This window comes from Amia ocellicauda, chromosome 12 (assembly GCF_036373705.1).
Source record: "Amia ocellicauda isolate fAmiCal2 chromosome 12, fAmiCal2.hap1, whole genome shotgun sequence".
Taxonomy (NCBI): domain Eukaryota; kingdom Metazoa; phylum Chordata; class Actinopteri; order Amiiformes; family Amiidae; genus Amia; species Amia ocellicauda.
Window position 1 is genome coordinate 40,346,453 of NC_089861.1, and position 15,755 is coordinate 40,362,207.

The 15,755-nt window shown below is 40.8% G+C and overlaps 1 non-coding gene across 1 annotated transcript; it reads left to right on the forward strand.

Annotated features, from left to right (window-relative positions):
• The first annotated feature begins 9,539 nt into the window (after window positions 1-9,539).
• On the forward strand, window positions 9,540-9,630 carry trnar-ucu (transfer RNA arginine (anticodon UCU)). The gene is given in 2 exon segments: window positions 9,540-9,576; window positions 9,595-9,630. It is a non-coding gene; the product is annotated as a tRNA-Arg (tRNA).
• The last annotated feature ends 6,125 nt before the right edge of the window (window positions 9,631-15,755 follow it).

A 15,755-nucleotide genomic window follows, 5' to 3' on the forward strand; every position in this document is an offset into this window, starting at 1 on the left:
AAAATTGTTGAAAATATTGTCAATTTGTATTATTTAAAACTGTAACAAACTTTGTTATTTCTTATTTAATTTGCACTCACTGTCACTCAATGTTTTGTCAATTTGCTGCATCATTCAGGCTTCTAAATGTGCTGTATTTGAACAATACCACTTAAAACACATGAAATACAGAGTATTCAAATTCCAGCTGCCATTTGGCCTGAACTGTAATACTCATTATTAAGAAGTCACACACATTGAGTGACATTGCCTTCAAGAATCAAAACATTTCATAAACATGGAACCATCGATCTTCATCGATTTTTACCAATCATTGTTTCATTCTCAATTCACATCTGATTCATATACTCCTGAGCATTCTGAGGCACAACGTGAAAAGTACATTTTAAAATCAAAAGTCTGAGAGTAGAACATCAACTGGACTAGAATCTCAGCCCTCATTAAAACAACAATCCATTCAACAATAGACTAGTCATAGGCAGGACCATACTGGACTAGACCCAAAGAGAAACAGTTCCCACTGACTAGTGACTGACTAATGCAAGCCAGCTTGACTACTGTATAATTAACAGACTTCTCACTACGTTTGACACAACATTTGGCACAATGTGACAATTATAAGTCTAACTCTATAATACAGTCCATCTAATAGACCAGAGACACACTGGTCTATACTGGGGCTTCTACATAGGTAACCATAGAGACACACTGTTCTACTACAGGGGTCGATCTTAACGCGAGCCCGCTTGCCAATGGCTAGTGCAGCTCGCTGCGGGCCAGTACAGATTCTCTAGAACTAGTCCGTGTGGCTAGTGCATATTATCTTACGTTTTACAGCTGTTACGATTTAAATCCTCAGATTTTTCCTCGGTGCGCTATTCGGTGCGCTAGTTTCACGAATGCGTGCAACTGACAATGTGCCAGCGGTTGCGTTCGGTTTGTGTCCTCCAGCCTAACTCCGGTAGTATTTTATATAGAAATGTACTGGAAACGATCGCTACTAGCGCACGTCAAGATGTAATCGAATGTACCACTTGCAGCAGACAACAGAGGCAGTCTGTGGAGTGACCAGAGCATCATTAAACGTGAGTATAATCCTAAAACAAAGCCAAAAGACAAGAAAATGTGTGTATCAATCCTTAAATACAGTTGTATAAACCATAAATAAGCTACGTTAAAATACAAGTAAACGTATAGAGTGATATTGTGCAGTTAGGGATGGGCCATTTGGTATAGGGGGGGGGTACTGGATTAAACTGAAGAAACCTTGTACATAAATCCTTTAACACAGTTGCATACACCATAAATAAGCAACACCGTATTTAAGTCAATATATAAGCAAACATATATGATATAGATAGTGATATTATGGAGCTAGGGATGGGCCATTTGGTTTGTTGGGCGCTCACTATGGGTCGACCCTGGAGAGCTGTGGTGCAGGTGAGCGTTTCTCTCTCCTTATTTCCCTTTCTTCCTTTTCACTCTCGTCCTTTATTGTGTTTGGTTTCAGCGCAGGGCACACACCCTGATTTCCAGTAACCATTCTGAACCGTTTTATTTTATTTCTCCAGGTATGGTGAGGACAATGACACTTTTAAAGTGGAGAGTTTCCCCAGCAGCGGCGATGATGACAATAACTAAGGAAGTGACGAGTGCCACAGAGAAGGTGACGTCAGACTACCACTCGGGCTCCACCTCGGTCTAAGACAGCAGCACCTGGGATGCCCAGCACGCCCCCCCCGCCACCCCACACACACACATACACACACACACACACACACACACAGTGTACCGGTACTGAGCCAGCACTGTCCCCAGTCCCCTGGATCCAGCGATAATATAGAGAGCACAGAATTCAAGTGAGAAAAGTAAATTCGGATAATTGTGAAAGTCTACAGAAGCCCCCGCACTGCGACTGTCTGTTTACTCTGATGGTGCTCAATTCATGTTGCCGTTCTAGACAAGTGGCCTGTGTCATTAATGCTGGCTGAACACGGCTGAGCGCCAGCAATTGTGAAAAGGCACATTAAATGGTTATGGTTCCTTTCATCGCTTAGCTGGCTTGCCCTGTGTGATAAATGTCTGAGCTTTTATCGAGATCATGTATTCTACAATTTATGACAGTTGAGCAATAACATATAAACTGTTTTGCAGGCGCCTGATTTTGTGTGCCAGCCTGTTCCAGCATGGCAGCAGCTACCCAGGAATAAGTGTGTTCTGTACATAGCGTAGTGCTTTGCCAAACATAGTGCATTGTTTCTCTGACAGCAGATGGTGAAAGTTATCTAATATGTAAACATTGGTACAGGATTAAGTTAGTAACTCAAAGGTGTTGCCCTTTGGGTCAGATTGCAACACAAGTGCAGGATACGCACTAAATTGCAGCCTAGTATATAATTTCCTGGGGGATTGTACACACCTGGGGCTTATACCAATCAATTAGCAACAAACAAATGATCCGGAGGTCCGATATAGAGCAGAGGAACAGCTTTCCAAAGCCCAGTGGGTCATAGGGAACATGTTGCCTTTGTGATTGAAAGATGCTTCTTAAATAATGCTCAATTTGCTCTGCTTGTGCAACCAATGCATATATTGTTAGAAAGTGAAATTGATACGCGGGATACTCATTTTGCTGCCCTTATCCTTGTAGAATTTGTAATTCGTGTTCAGATCCTTTATGGAGAAAAAAATATGACATTCAATGTGCATCAATTTACTCCTCTGGCCTCAAATGTCAATAATTGGGGAGCCCTGTGAGCACATTCTGCTTCTTATTTTGAAAATGGAAATGGAAAGCTTGTTAAGCTGTTGAGGTGCACCACTACACAGTTAATATGTTTATGCTGTCAAAGACTCTCCATTTAGCAATCTACACAACATTACTGAGAGGGTATCGAATTTCTGTAGCAAATTAACTGAACCACCAGTTTTTTTTTAAAAAGGAAAATTAATAAAATCATCTTGAATGATTCAAAAACTGTACTCCTTGGTTTAAGTACATTTGAAGAAAGAAAAGAATGAAATTATTAGAAGGGAAACCACAAAACTTGAGACAGGGGTGACAGGTAGCGGTGATCTGGGGAATCCATGCAGCAGGTCCGACAACGAGACACTTGGCACCGGCAGCACATGCTTCAGTGCTCTGGGAGTGTTTACAGCCTGTGAGTTTAACACTTCATGACCGACAGCTGCCCTTCATGCCAACACAATACACATCAACAATGACTTTCATCACCATGTTCATCTGGACACTCTGCACTCAGGGTGGGAATTATTTTGATTTTATTATTTCCATTTTGTATGTATTTCTTTGTAATATCTAAACAGGCACACATCAAACTCACAGACCAAATCAGATTGTTTTCATGTATATTACATATATATGTAAGCATTATTTTTATTCTTCGTTTCCAGAATCCAGCGGACAGTATACTGTGACTCAGACTCCATCAGTGAAATCTGTTCAGCCAGGAGAGACACTCACTGTGACCTGTAAACCCAGCAGTGCAGTGTATTTTAACAACATCCTACACTGAGACCAACAGAAAACTGATTTATTTTGCCACTACCCGTCAGTCTGGGATCCCCATTATAGTGTTGGGCTGTGGTGAATGAGGGCCCAGAGTGTGAGCCATCTCTGAGTGACTGTGCTACACTGCTCCACAATATCACAATATGTACTGCTGGTCATAGCAATACAACAATAACAATACCCTGCACACAACACATGCCCTTAATAAGCTCCTTCTCTGTCAGAGGGCAGCCTGAGACATGTCTTGGAATCCAGCATGACTTCACTATTGACAAATAGTACATAGATTAAAAAAAAAAAGTTTCTACCTACTTTAGTCAGCTAATGTGTCACCTCACCCCTTTCTAGAAAATAAAATGATATTTGTTACATCAGTAATACTTGCATATCATATGAAAGAGGGAGACTGGGACACAGATTAATCTGATTAGACATTAGTATTAAACTGGGATCTCTGACAGGGGTAAAAATAGAAGAAAACCAGGAAAGTGTCCCACCCCTATCAAGTCCCACCTGTGTTCACAGCTCCCAACTCATCTAACTTTCTGTGACAGGATTTGGATGAAGGAAGCTGCTCTGCATACCTGTCCTCCCCGAGGTAACTGGATTTAAACTGCATTTTAGGTAACTTTTGTTTAATCATGCTGACAATGGATTTTATGTATTTTTTTCTTTGTTTTTATCCATCTTTAAACTATTGTTATATTATGATTTGTAACGTACAATAGTTTTAAAAGTCATCTGTCTAATTGCCACTTGGTGAACGGGTAGTTGGGGTTTCTTATTTGAATGGTTTCTTTTTTGGAGTTGAGTTGTTACAATGATCACGATTTGTTTTCACATTTAGAGTTTGGTTTGTAGTGTGGTTTATTTGTTTATTTTACTTCACTAACCCCAGTTCGCCTGTGGCATTTAAGATGAATAATTATTGAATAGTTTATTGCATATCCTGCTTTTATTCTTGGATTTTTGCTTGTAATAAACTGTTAAACATTTTGTACAATTTATTCCGGTCTCTGCTTACTTTTATTTGATTAAAAAGATCTTGTAGGGGGAAACCTGAGTTGTGCGCATTATATCTAAAACTATTTGGGCGAAACGAGTGGCATGGTCAGTAATTTAGCCAAGGGTAGAGTGTACACATCAGCCACCTGGTTACAATTATTATGATGCACAAGACAATATGAATTATTGTGAAAAAAATATATATAGAGAGAGTCTGCCCATGATGACATCTGTCTAGGTCACTCACAGCAATAATTGCCCTCATAGAAATCTTGCACAGCGTCAGGGGTGGCGGCGGGGTATGGCTTGGTTAGGCTACAGCCCCACTTTAGCACCACCATGGAACAACCAAGAATATCACCGAGCAGAATAAGTGCCAGCCAGTTCCATTTGTGTCACTGCGTCATTGCTGCGTGAAACTGCGGGCGTTAGCATGCAGTGTAGTGATGCAGCGCATCACACATTACACTGATCTGAGTAAAATTAGTTAACGCTAGCTAGCTATGTAAGTTGGTAAATTGGAACATTGTTAGCATTATTATGGATCGATCCAACCACGACAACCGGCAGATTGTGCTCCTTTGAAAACGTAAATGCCGAGTTTGAATATATTTTAAATAATAGGGTCGATTTGGAAACTGTGCTGACTTTGTCGTGTTTTGTGTGGCCTCGGCGGCCACCTCTTGTGCTCCGTTAATTACTGTAGCGCTCTCTCTCTCCCTATCTGTCTCTCTCTGTGTCTCTCTATATCTTTCTTTGTGTGCGTCTGTGTGAGGGGAGTGTGATGCGTGATGTACAATCCGCTGGGTTTGCCAGACAATGTGAACGACTTTAAATAGCATGCATAGTAATTATTGCCTGAACTCAGTAGTAGTGACCGTCCATGTCTGTTGCTCTCGATGTAATTTTGCGTGTGAAAAAAGGAGTCAGTGCAATCGTCTAACCCAGTGGTTTTCAAACCGGTCCTGGAGTACCCCCTGCCCTGCTGGTTTTTGTTCCAACTGCAGCGTACATTTTGTTGTCTCAAATTTGCATAGTAGTTATGCTAATCAAATATAATTTTGCTTAGCAACACGAGTTGCTTGATTAGCAACTTAAATTGGTCTACCAATTATCAAAAGTGGTGATTATTTGTTCTCACACAAACCCACAGCGCAGCCAAGTACTCGGATATGGGCGTGTCTGGTGTAATTGGAAAGCTACAGCCCTGCCCTGTATGAGTGACAGACCCGCTGGCCAATGAGGGACGGGATTCGGGTAACAGGGCACGGAGTACGGGCCGCCTCTCGGGCGTCACAATAAAATAAAAAAAATACGCGTATCTTAAAGGGGAGGTACCTCAGCATTGCTTATACGCATTTTCGATGCTTGATTTGGGACGGAAAAACGTATTTTAATGCATCGCAGAATCAGCGAATCGATGAAGAAAATACATCGCAAATGGAGGTGAATTTGTCTCACATTTTGCGATGTGAACCCTGACAAAATGTTCACTGCAACTGAGGTCTTAAATTGCTTAATTGAATCCTTAATTGACCTAACAAAGCAATATACCATTCAATTAAGTAATTAAAACCTAAATTGGAACAAAAACCAGCAGGGCAGGGGGTACTCCAGGACCGGTTTGAAAACCCATGATCTAACCCATAGCAGCCTATTGCGTGGTATTTCTAGCTACTGGGAAAGGTGCTATTTTATTGTGTATGTATTCACACTGAAATTCAGACGTTGCATTACGGGTTCGCCATCCCTGCCATAGTGTGTGTGTGTGTGTGTGTGTGTGTGTGTGTGTGTGTGTGTGTGTCAGTCCGACACGCAGCGGCTGCAGCTGCGTGATTTCCAATGACACCGACACGTTCAAAAGAACCGTAACGTCGGAGCTCATCAATACTACAGTCTTTAATCATTTAGCACCGGGGCCCGTTTAATACCGGGTTGGTACACAGCCCTTCTCATGGCCAGTGAAGCAGTGTTTTTTTTTCTTATCTAGTGAAGTGAATGTGCTAACGTTACTTAAAGGTTAAGCTTTCTAGCTGACGTTTTATTTGCGAGTCTACCAGCTCCTCACTTTTGCCATGTTCAGCTTCGCCTATCATACCTGGTGTTCATGCTTTGCAAGAAATATGGCCATTGCCTCTCTGCTTCTTTCGATTCCTTTTCCTCTCTGTCCCCTGATTTTTGCCTTTGGTGAGGCATTTTGACTCGCTAGTCAGTTTCCGCTTTGCTGAGCTGCAAAATGCACATCAGTGTGTTCCGCACATCTGACTGGCCAAGTGTTTCGACCGCACCATTTTCACAATAACAGCGGGGGAGTGGGGTATCAGATGTCCCACTGCGTGAGGCTTCCTCTAGTTCAACTGCGTGTTGAGCTTTCTTTTCATACTTTCCCTACCATGGAAGATACTCTCAAAAAGTGGATACAAAATATTTGGTGTGAGCAGTTCAGCATAACCCCTCATACTATCGTCTGCAGTCGCCACTTTCAAGAGGAAGATTTGAGTGAGCCTAAGCTCCAGGCTAAACGGTCCCGAATTAATAAATTGGACAGTTTACTGTACAACCATGATAATAAGAAATCAATTCTGTACAACATGAAAAACAGGACAAAAATCATTTCACTGATTCTAGGATTTTGAAAATGGGGCGGGGGCCATAAGGAGGCCATGATTATTACAGAGAGGTCTGCTAGGGGGGTCTGGGGGCATGCTTTTAAAATTGGTTTTAAAAACTCAGTTTGTAAGTCAAGATTGAAGCAAATTACAAGGATAAGCTGGGCTATTCATAACAATCCAGCATTAATGTACCACCATATTTGCTACCATTTGCTAGTGACAAATGTATTTTAAAATGAACACAATAGACAACGGTGATGCCTTCTTGCCATGAACACAAGACAATACAGACAACTTTTCCACCCGCCTCACCCCCAAAAGTGCTTCAATATGGACACATTCCTTGAGCATGTGTTCAGTGCAAGAGGGAATGGTATTAGTGAACAAAATAGGGTCCCCTTAATATGCAAAAATAAAGAAAATGCCTGACTGGAGAGAATGGGTACACAACTCCCCCCAACATCACTAGAATGCATCTTTAACACTGTATGTTAAGAAGTACCTTTTACAACAAAGTGTTATGACGTCAAACAAGTATTTACATGCAAAACAAAATCTATGTATTAATGTCTGAACAATAAGTTATGAGTGTAACATTCAATCCCTGGACCCTTATGTAACATTATATACTGTGCAAATATATACAAATAGGTCAAATAAAAAACAGCACTTATTTGTTCAATACATGGCAAAAAGGTGCTAAAATGATTTACCAAGAAAAGAACACAAAAACTTGTGAGCTAAAACATATTTTTTTAACAATCAATAACAAACAATAAATAACATTAACGATTAGTATTATTTTTACTAAAAAGAAAATCATATTTGTTTTAGTTAATATGATTAATGTATATAAAAAGTATTTACTTTGAAAAACCACACTATTAAATGAAAATACATTTTAACACTATAACAAGGTAATATAGTACAAATATAACTGAAGAAACAGTAACAGCTAAACACTCAAAGATAGAGGAGGAGCAACCTCCTCTGCCTCTGTGGACCAGCCTCCTCTGATGTATGGTAACCCTAAACTAGCTATCACCATTCATCAAATTGTCAGTGTCATAGCAGAAATAAAATCCAGCACAGCAAGAGTATTTCAATGGTCAACTTACTGCGCACTGTCTGGTCCTGAGACTGACCTGCAGTGCGCATTGGAGAGCAGAGCGCAGCAGCAGGTGTGTTTGATCCAGAACTGCTCTCTCGCACCTCTATGCACCAGCCTCCTCTGGTATGTAGGTAGGTAGCAGTGGCCACACTGAACACAGGGCCCGATCTGTAATCAATGTATACCAGTGATGGCACCAGTGACTTTTCTAGTCTTAAACCCCCCCCACCAAGAATTGGGTCTGAGTTCATGGTCATTGTGCTTGTACATTAGTGTATGCGTACAGTTACAATTTACAGTATCCTTGTATGTGCTCGCTTTGCTTTGTGGAATGATGTTCGTTGCTTTATTGTTGTGTGTTTCAGATGATCATTTTATCATTTTCAGAGTTAACATAACTATAGATTCAGCAATAATTTGGTGTTCATATGTGTGTAGTGTTATCGCTATTCAATATAGTGTGCCCAGTGTGCATAATGAGAAACATGTTCAGCTCATCTGCTCTGATGTTATGGATATCAAAAATGTCAACCCTCCACAGACACACACACACAGAGACACAGACACAGACGCACTAATAGGGACAAATTTTACTCCCTCAATAAACAGGCGGACAAGGAATAATCAGGACCTGATTTAACTGAAATAATACCAAAAAAGTTTATTGAGCTACAACGAAGCGCTCCGGAGATGGTCACTGGGCAAGACACATCTAAAGTTTTTCTAAAGAACTTGCTATCATATACAAGAGGACTCCCTTTGGTTTCTGGGCAACTAGATGATGGTAATGAGGTACCTCAAATTTTAACACACACGTCTCCTGTGTCTTACATTATGTTCTTTCTATGTCCTTGGATGAAAATGTTTTTCTAAAAATCACCTGCACAGAACTACTGTACCTGTCCTCTCCGGAGCCATACACAAAGCTTAAATTCATATATGGGTTACACAATCTTGCTGCAACAATGGTGGGAATAAAATATATTTGGCACTCAGACAGGGCACTGTCCCACATCACACACAGAGACACACACACACAAGCACAGACACACACAGACAGCCAGACAGACACAGACAGTGTGCTTGACAAATACTTCCCCTCACAGTCAAGTCAACATGAGCCGCATTATCTAAAAGAAGAACCCATCATTTCCTTTTGTGTCAATATCAGCGAGACAGGGATTAAAAAACACATCTGAAAATGCTACTTATACAAGCACGCTGAGATGCCCCGTCATCAGTAGGCGTGCAGAACAGTATGGTGACAAATGTCTTGTGTGGCTCTGTGGCGCAATGGATAGCGCGTTGGACTTCTAGTGAAAAGGGCAGTGGTCATTCAAAGGTTGTGGGTTCGAGTCCCACCAGAGTCAGTGCTCACTTCATGAAACTTAGAGCTTGCTGGGCTTCCTCGTGACAGCCAGAGGTATCTTGCAGTCAAGTGCCTCGCTGATGCCTTCACTTCTTACTTTTCTGGAATGCCAACTTTGTCCCAAATCCTTGCTTGACTATCAAGACCTCATACGCTGCTTCTTTTCCTAGCCACTGTCACTGTACCAGTCCCCCTCCGTGTCAGTTGCATCTCCGGGAACAGCTGGATCAGGTGGCCTTGTACTTAAGGCCATGGACTACTAAGCCGTTGTGTTTTGCACCCGTGGCTTTCTATCCCACCATCGTTGTGGGCATTCCTTGTTTGACATTTCTTGACGACTGACGCCGTGTACGTCCAATGGACAGTTCCAAGATTCGCAAGACAGAGCTACTTGTGCATTATTGCCCGCTTAACCTGGCTGCCTCTCGAGTGAGCAAAGCCATTTTACCAAATAGAAGAACCCATCATTTCCATCCGTCTCAAAATCAGCGAGACAGGGATTTAAAAAACACAACTGTAAATGCTACTTCTCAAATCACGCTGAGACGCCCGGTCATCTGCAGGCATGCAGAAGAGTATCTTCGTCGTACAGTTTTGTGGTTCTGTGCCACAATGGATAGTGTGCTGGACTTCTAGTGACACACACACACACACACACACACACACACAGACACTACAATTCAATATTCAATGTGCAAACAAGTTTAGCCAGAAGAAACAGAACTCTTTCAATCAATAAATCATGAATATACATTACAAATCGATTCAGAATATGCATAATACAATGTAAAAGCCAGACACAGGGATGGAGAGAATCTCTGGTTCCGTTGGTGTCCGGGCTTTATTGTGGTTCACAGGGTAAACGGGACAAAATACAAGGGGTAAAAACAACCAAAACGAAACATCCACACAAAACAGGGTGCTCCGGGCAGTCAGGGTTGGGAGTGTCAGTCCTCCTTCTCAGCGGGTTAGCTGCCTCCATCTGGGAAGGAGAGGGATTAAATAGAGAAGGCACAGCTGCCACTGACGTCACAATCGCCTCGGTGCTCATTGCCCGCAACCGTGAGTCCACAGCCTGTTAGCGAGGGAGTGACAACACAGCTGTGGCACATGAGCACCTCATCAGCAGACGTCAGCAGCAGCCGTGCCGTGACAGACAGCGGCCTGTCACATACAATTGTATATTTCCTGCGTTCCGTTCCTGCACTCTCTCATTCACCCATTCTAGCTGAGGCAGCCAGTGAGCCCACACACGTGCTATCCCTTCCTCTTCCTCTCACTTCACTGCTATATCAGCGATGACATCATAGAAATCTCTCACCTGACAGCAATGACATTACAGAGCACATACATTATGTCTCTCGCCACACTGTCAGTGTTGACTTTCTCGCTCAGTATGCCAGCTCTCCCGGAAACACTGCAATACGTGGATGAGTTTGTACCATTTTTGGATGCTCTACCCTGCTGGGGCGGAGCTGTGATCCAGCTGAAAAGCAGGTCAGGCATGTGGGCACCTGGGCAGCGAAAGATGTATTCGTAATGAAGAGAAACCCAGGTCCAACCCTCCGGTCCAGCCACAGACAGCCACAGAAGTAGTATAGATGGCGGCATCACTTATTTTGACAGCTGGAAGTCCCGCCCTCCCTATGAACCTTTGAACGGGAACTCCTCTCTCCTTCCCAGCACCCCCCTTGGGTTACCATTTGACCCTCCCTTGTCAGCCATCTTGGATGATATCGGCTATTTTGGATGTCAGCCATCTTGGCTGATATCGGCCATTTGTAAGGTCATAGGTCATCTGGTAAGATGGTAGCCATTTTGTTAGGGTGACATCCATCATGGTGAGTGTCCAAGTGCACCTCACCCTGCTGGTGTGGAGATGTAACGTTTAATAGCGTAAACTGTGTTTTTAAGGTTATATTGTTTTCATGATACTGTGTTGGAAAATTAAGAAATAAGAAAATAAAAGTTTTATATATTTTAGGTTATAATGTTTTATGATACTGTTTAAGTAAATAAAAAGAATAAGAAAAGTTATATATATATATATAGGTTATATTGTTTTATGAAACTGTTTTGGTAAATTAAAAAATAAGAAACATTTTAAATATATATATATATATATATATATATATATATATATAAGTTTATATAGAGAATAAGAAAATAGAAGTTTTAAATACATACATATATATATATATATATATATATATATATATATATATATATATATATATATATATATAAGATTATATTGTTTTATGATAATGTTTTAGTAAATAAAAAGAATAAGAAAAGTTATATATATATATTAGGTTATATTGTTTTATGAAACTGTTTTAGTAAATTAAAAAATAAGAAAAGTTTTAAATATATATATATATATTTAAGGTTATATAGAGAATAAGATAATAAAAGTTTTATATTTTATTTTAGGTTAAAATGTTTTATGATTTGTTTTACTAAATTAAAAAATTTAAAAAATAAAAGTTTTATATATATACAAGATTATATTGTATACATTTAAGAAAAAAAAAAAGTTGTAAATACACATATATATTTTATTTTAGATTATGTTTGATTATACTGTTTTAGTAAATTAAAAAATAAGAAAAATAAACATTTTATATATATTTAAGGTTACAATGTTTTATGATACTGTTTTAGTAAATTAAAAAGAAATATGAATATTTACTCAGAGTGGGATTTGAACCCACATGTGTTTTTAGTTTATATGTTTTATGATTAGGCTTAGGATGATACTGTGTTTGCAAAATAAAAAGGTAAGAAAAAATCAATTAAGAAATGTATAGACTTACATATATTGCATGTCATTACATATATATTTTAGCAAACACAGATAAACACACATACCTATATCTCTTTAGTTTATATTTATCAATAGACAATAGAGAACAACAGTGAAATGTATAGAATTATATCTGTACATTTTGACCAGCACTGTACTTATTATATTTGTTACATTAGTGAATGCTCAAACGTAGCCTTAACATGTATCATATTTAAGAATATACTGCATTTCATTCCATTACACACACACACACACACACACAAACATATATATATATCTTGTTAGGTTTTATTTATCAATAGACACTAAAGACATGCACACCACTTTTCTTAGAGAGACACAGTGAAGCACTATTTGTGAATACTCATATGTAATAAATAATATATGTATATATGATTTGTTTGTGCTTTAATGTATAGAATTAATAAAATACACACACACACACACACACACACACACACAATGGTGACTTTTATTGTGACAAACAAGCATTTTACAACATGGAACATAGTCAGAAGTAGAAAAAGATACTCCATGAAATGTTTTATAGATACTTGTAATCATTAATTTCTTGTTCACAACACCAACATTGGACAGAAAGAAACACTGACCTGTACAGGGAAATGTCATTTCCAGCATATTCCATATATATTCTATTCAGTCTTTCACTCTTGGCTTCTTTTTCAAAGTTATACCAGGTTCTGGTGACAAAGTACATCAGGTATCTATTGTAAATAAAGTGAGAAACACTTAAGTTTCTATTCCTTTGGAAATACCTTATTTTTCAAACCTACAAATACATGGTGACAACTGCAAGCATGACACACATACAAAACACAGAAATAGGGACCACATTGCAAGGATATAATAAGCACAAATGGTATTTTACTGCAAATTTTAAGTTTTGTAAAATTATTTATATAACTTCTAGGAGTAATCTGCAAACTACATAGTGAAAATGCAATCAGTCTTCAGGAAACACACACAGCAGACTGAAATAAGCACAACGACATATTTATATGAACCAAAACTGCATTCTACTAAACCCTGAAACTCTGAAAAATCACTACAAACTCTGTGTTTTGTAAAATGGCTTATTTCACAGACACAGAAACAAATAGGCTCACCCTCAACATATTCCAACACTTGTTATGATGTAAACTTAAAGGTTTACCAGTAGTACAGGGGTATTATTAATCTATTCATGCAACTTTTAGACACTTGTCTAATACAGAGCTAACAACTGCATTGATAGCGGGTAGCAGGGCTTTGACAATGCTGTGCGGTGGGGTTTAAAATGACTTTGTAGGCCAGGGCTTCAAAACCTTACCCCATTTTAACATTTTCAAATTAGCCTCCAACCCCTAAAATACTAAGACATGTTTTTTTGTATCATATGTATCATGTTGTATTACTATGTACATTAATGTGGTTTATAATTTTGATTTAATTTGACATAATTTTATCATATTTTTAATTACAAATTCATATATATAAATAATAAATACTATATAATAATAGTCATAATAATGCAAAAACATATTAAGCAATCATATTTTTACTTACAAAATAATATATATAAAATAACAATATCGAGCGTGGTATTGACGGTATGGAGAGACCCCGTTCCTCCTCCTCCCGTCCCCGCTGCTGTGCCACGTGTGGCCACCGCATGCTACCGGCTTGGAGTGGTGACGTGATCTGCCCCCTCTGTCAGGGACCGGACCCGCGGGGTCCTAGTCACGTCCTGAAAGACAGGGGGCGAGATGCTGCACCAAGATGGACCAGATCTGTGCCCTACTGGCTGCTCAAGGTTTATTTAGCCGCCCTCTCCTCATGTCATGTCAGGATTGATGGCGAGCCTCCGGACCCTCATTTTTTAGCAGCGCAGTTTCTGAAAGGTGCACGTAGGCAGAGGCCTACCCACGCTCCTTCTTTGCCCGCATGGCGCCTTAATGTAGTGCTGGACACGCTTTCTAAGGCCCCATTTGAGCCCTTGCAGTCATATGACTTAAGGTTTGCGTCACTGAAGACGGCGTTTTTGCTGGCAATCACGTCAGCGAGTCACATGCCCTGTCTGTTCACCCTGTGTGTGTCCGTTTTGCAGGAGATGGTTCCAGGGTTACACTTTGACCTAATCCTGCATTCCTCCCGAAGGTGCTGTCTCCTTTCCATATCAACAGGCCTATTGAGTTGATGGCTTTCCATCCTCCACCCTTCTCTTCGGAGGAGGAGAGTAGGCTACACCTGTTGACCTGCTGCGGGCTCTCAGGTGCTATTTGAAGCGCACCAAGGACATTCGATGTTCGGACCAATTGTTTGTGGCCGGGCGCTATCAAAGCAGCGCCTCTCGCACTGGATTGTGGACACCATTACCACGGCTTATGAGTCAACTGGAGCCCCAGTGCCTGAACACCTGGTGGCCTACTCGACTCAAGGTGTAGCCACGTCGTGGGCCCTTTTTCCAAGGCGCCCCACTGGCAGACATCTGTGCGGCTGCGAGTTGGGTCTTGCCGCACACCTTTGTTCGGTTGTACAGGCTGGACGTGACGGGCCCAGTTCCTTCTATTGGGAATCCGGTGTTGGCTTCAGCTGAGTCGCAGTAGCCTGTTAGGCACTGGCTCCTGGCTTTTCTATCCCTGTCTGCCCCTGTTGAGCATGCTTGGGAAAAGCAATGCAGAACCCTTATCCCTTCCTACCGGACTGTGACTTGTATACAGTTCATTCTATAGGTGGGAGTGCATGTGTTTTTTACACGTGTACCCCGCCATTGTACATAGTTCCTTTGTCAGCAGGCCTTGGCCCCTCCCTAGCTATACTAGCTGTGCTGAGGGCCGCTGCTGCTGTATTCAGCAGTAGGCTTTGAGTTTGCTCTTGTGCCCCGCTGTGTATATAGTTCATTTATTGACATCATTAGAGCATCTGTTGCCGCTAGCTTCCGCAGTGGGTATCCTGCTCCTGTGTCATGTGTGTGGTGCATGAACTGGCTCCTGCGCCCCGCAGTGTATATAGTTCTTTAGAATATACAGTTGAGCTTGTCCGCTCCTTATTAAGTTTAGAATGGACAACTGCTCCTGTTGTTAGCGAGGGCACTCGTGCTTCGCTATGTATATAGTTCCTTTGCCAGCAGTCTGTGGCCCCGCCCTAGCTATGCTAGTGCTGAGGCCACTGCTGCGGTGTCCAGCGGAAGGCACTTGAGTTGGTTCTTGTTGGTCCACTGTGTATATAGTTCCATTATTCGTAATTGAACAATCCAGCAGTGGCTATCTAGTCTGGGTAGCCCGCTGTATGTTGAGCACGGGCTCAACGGACTG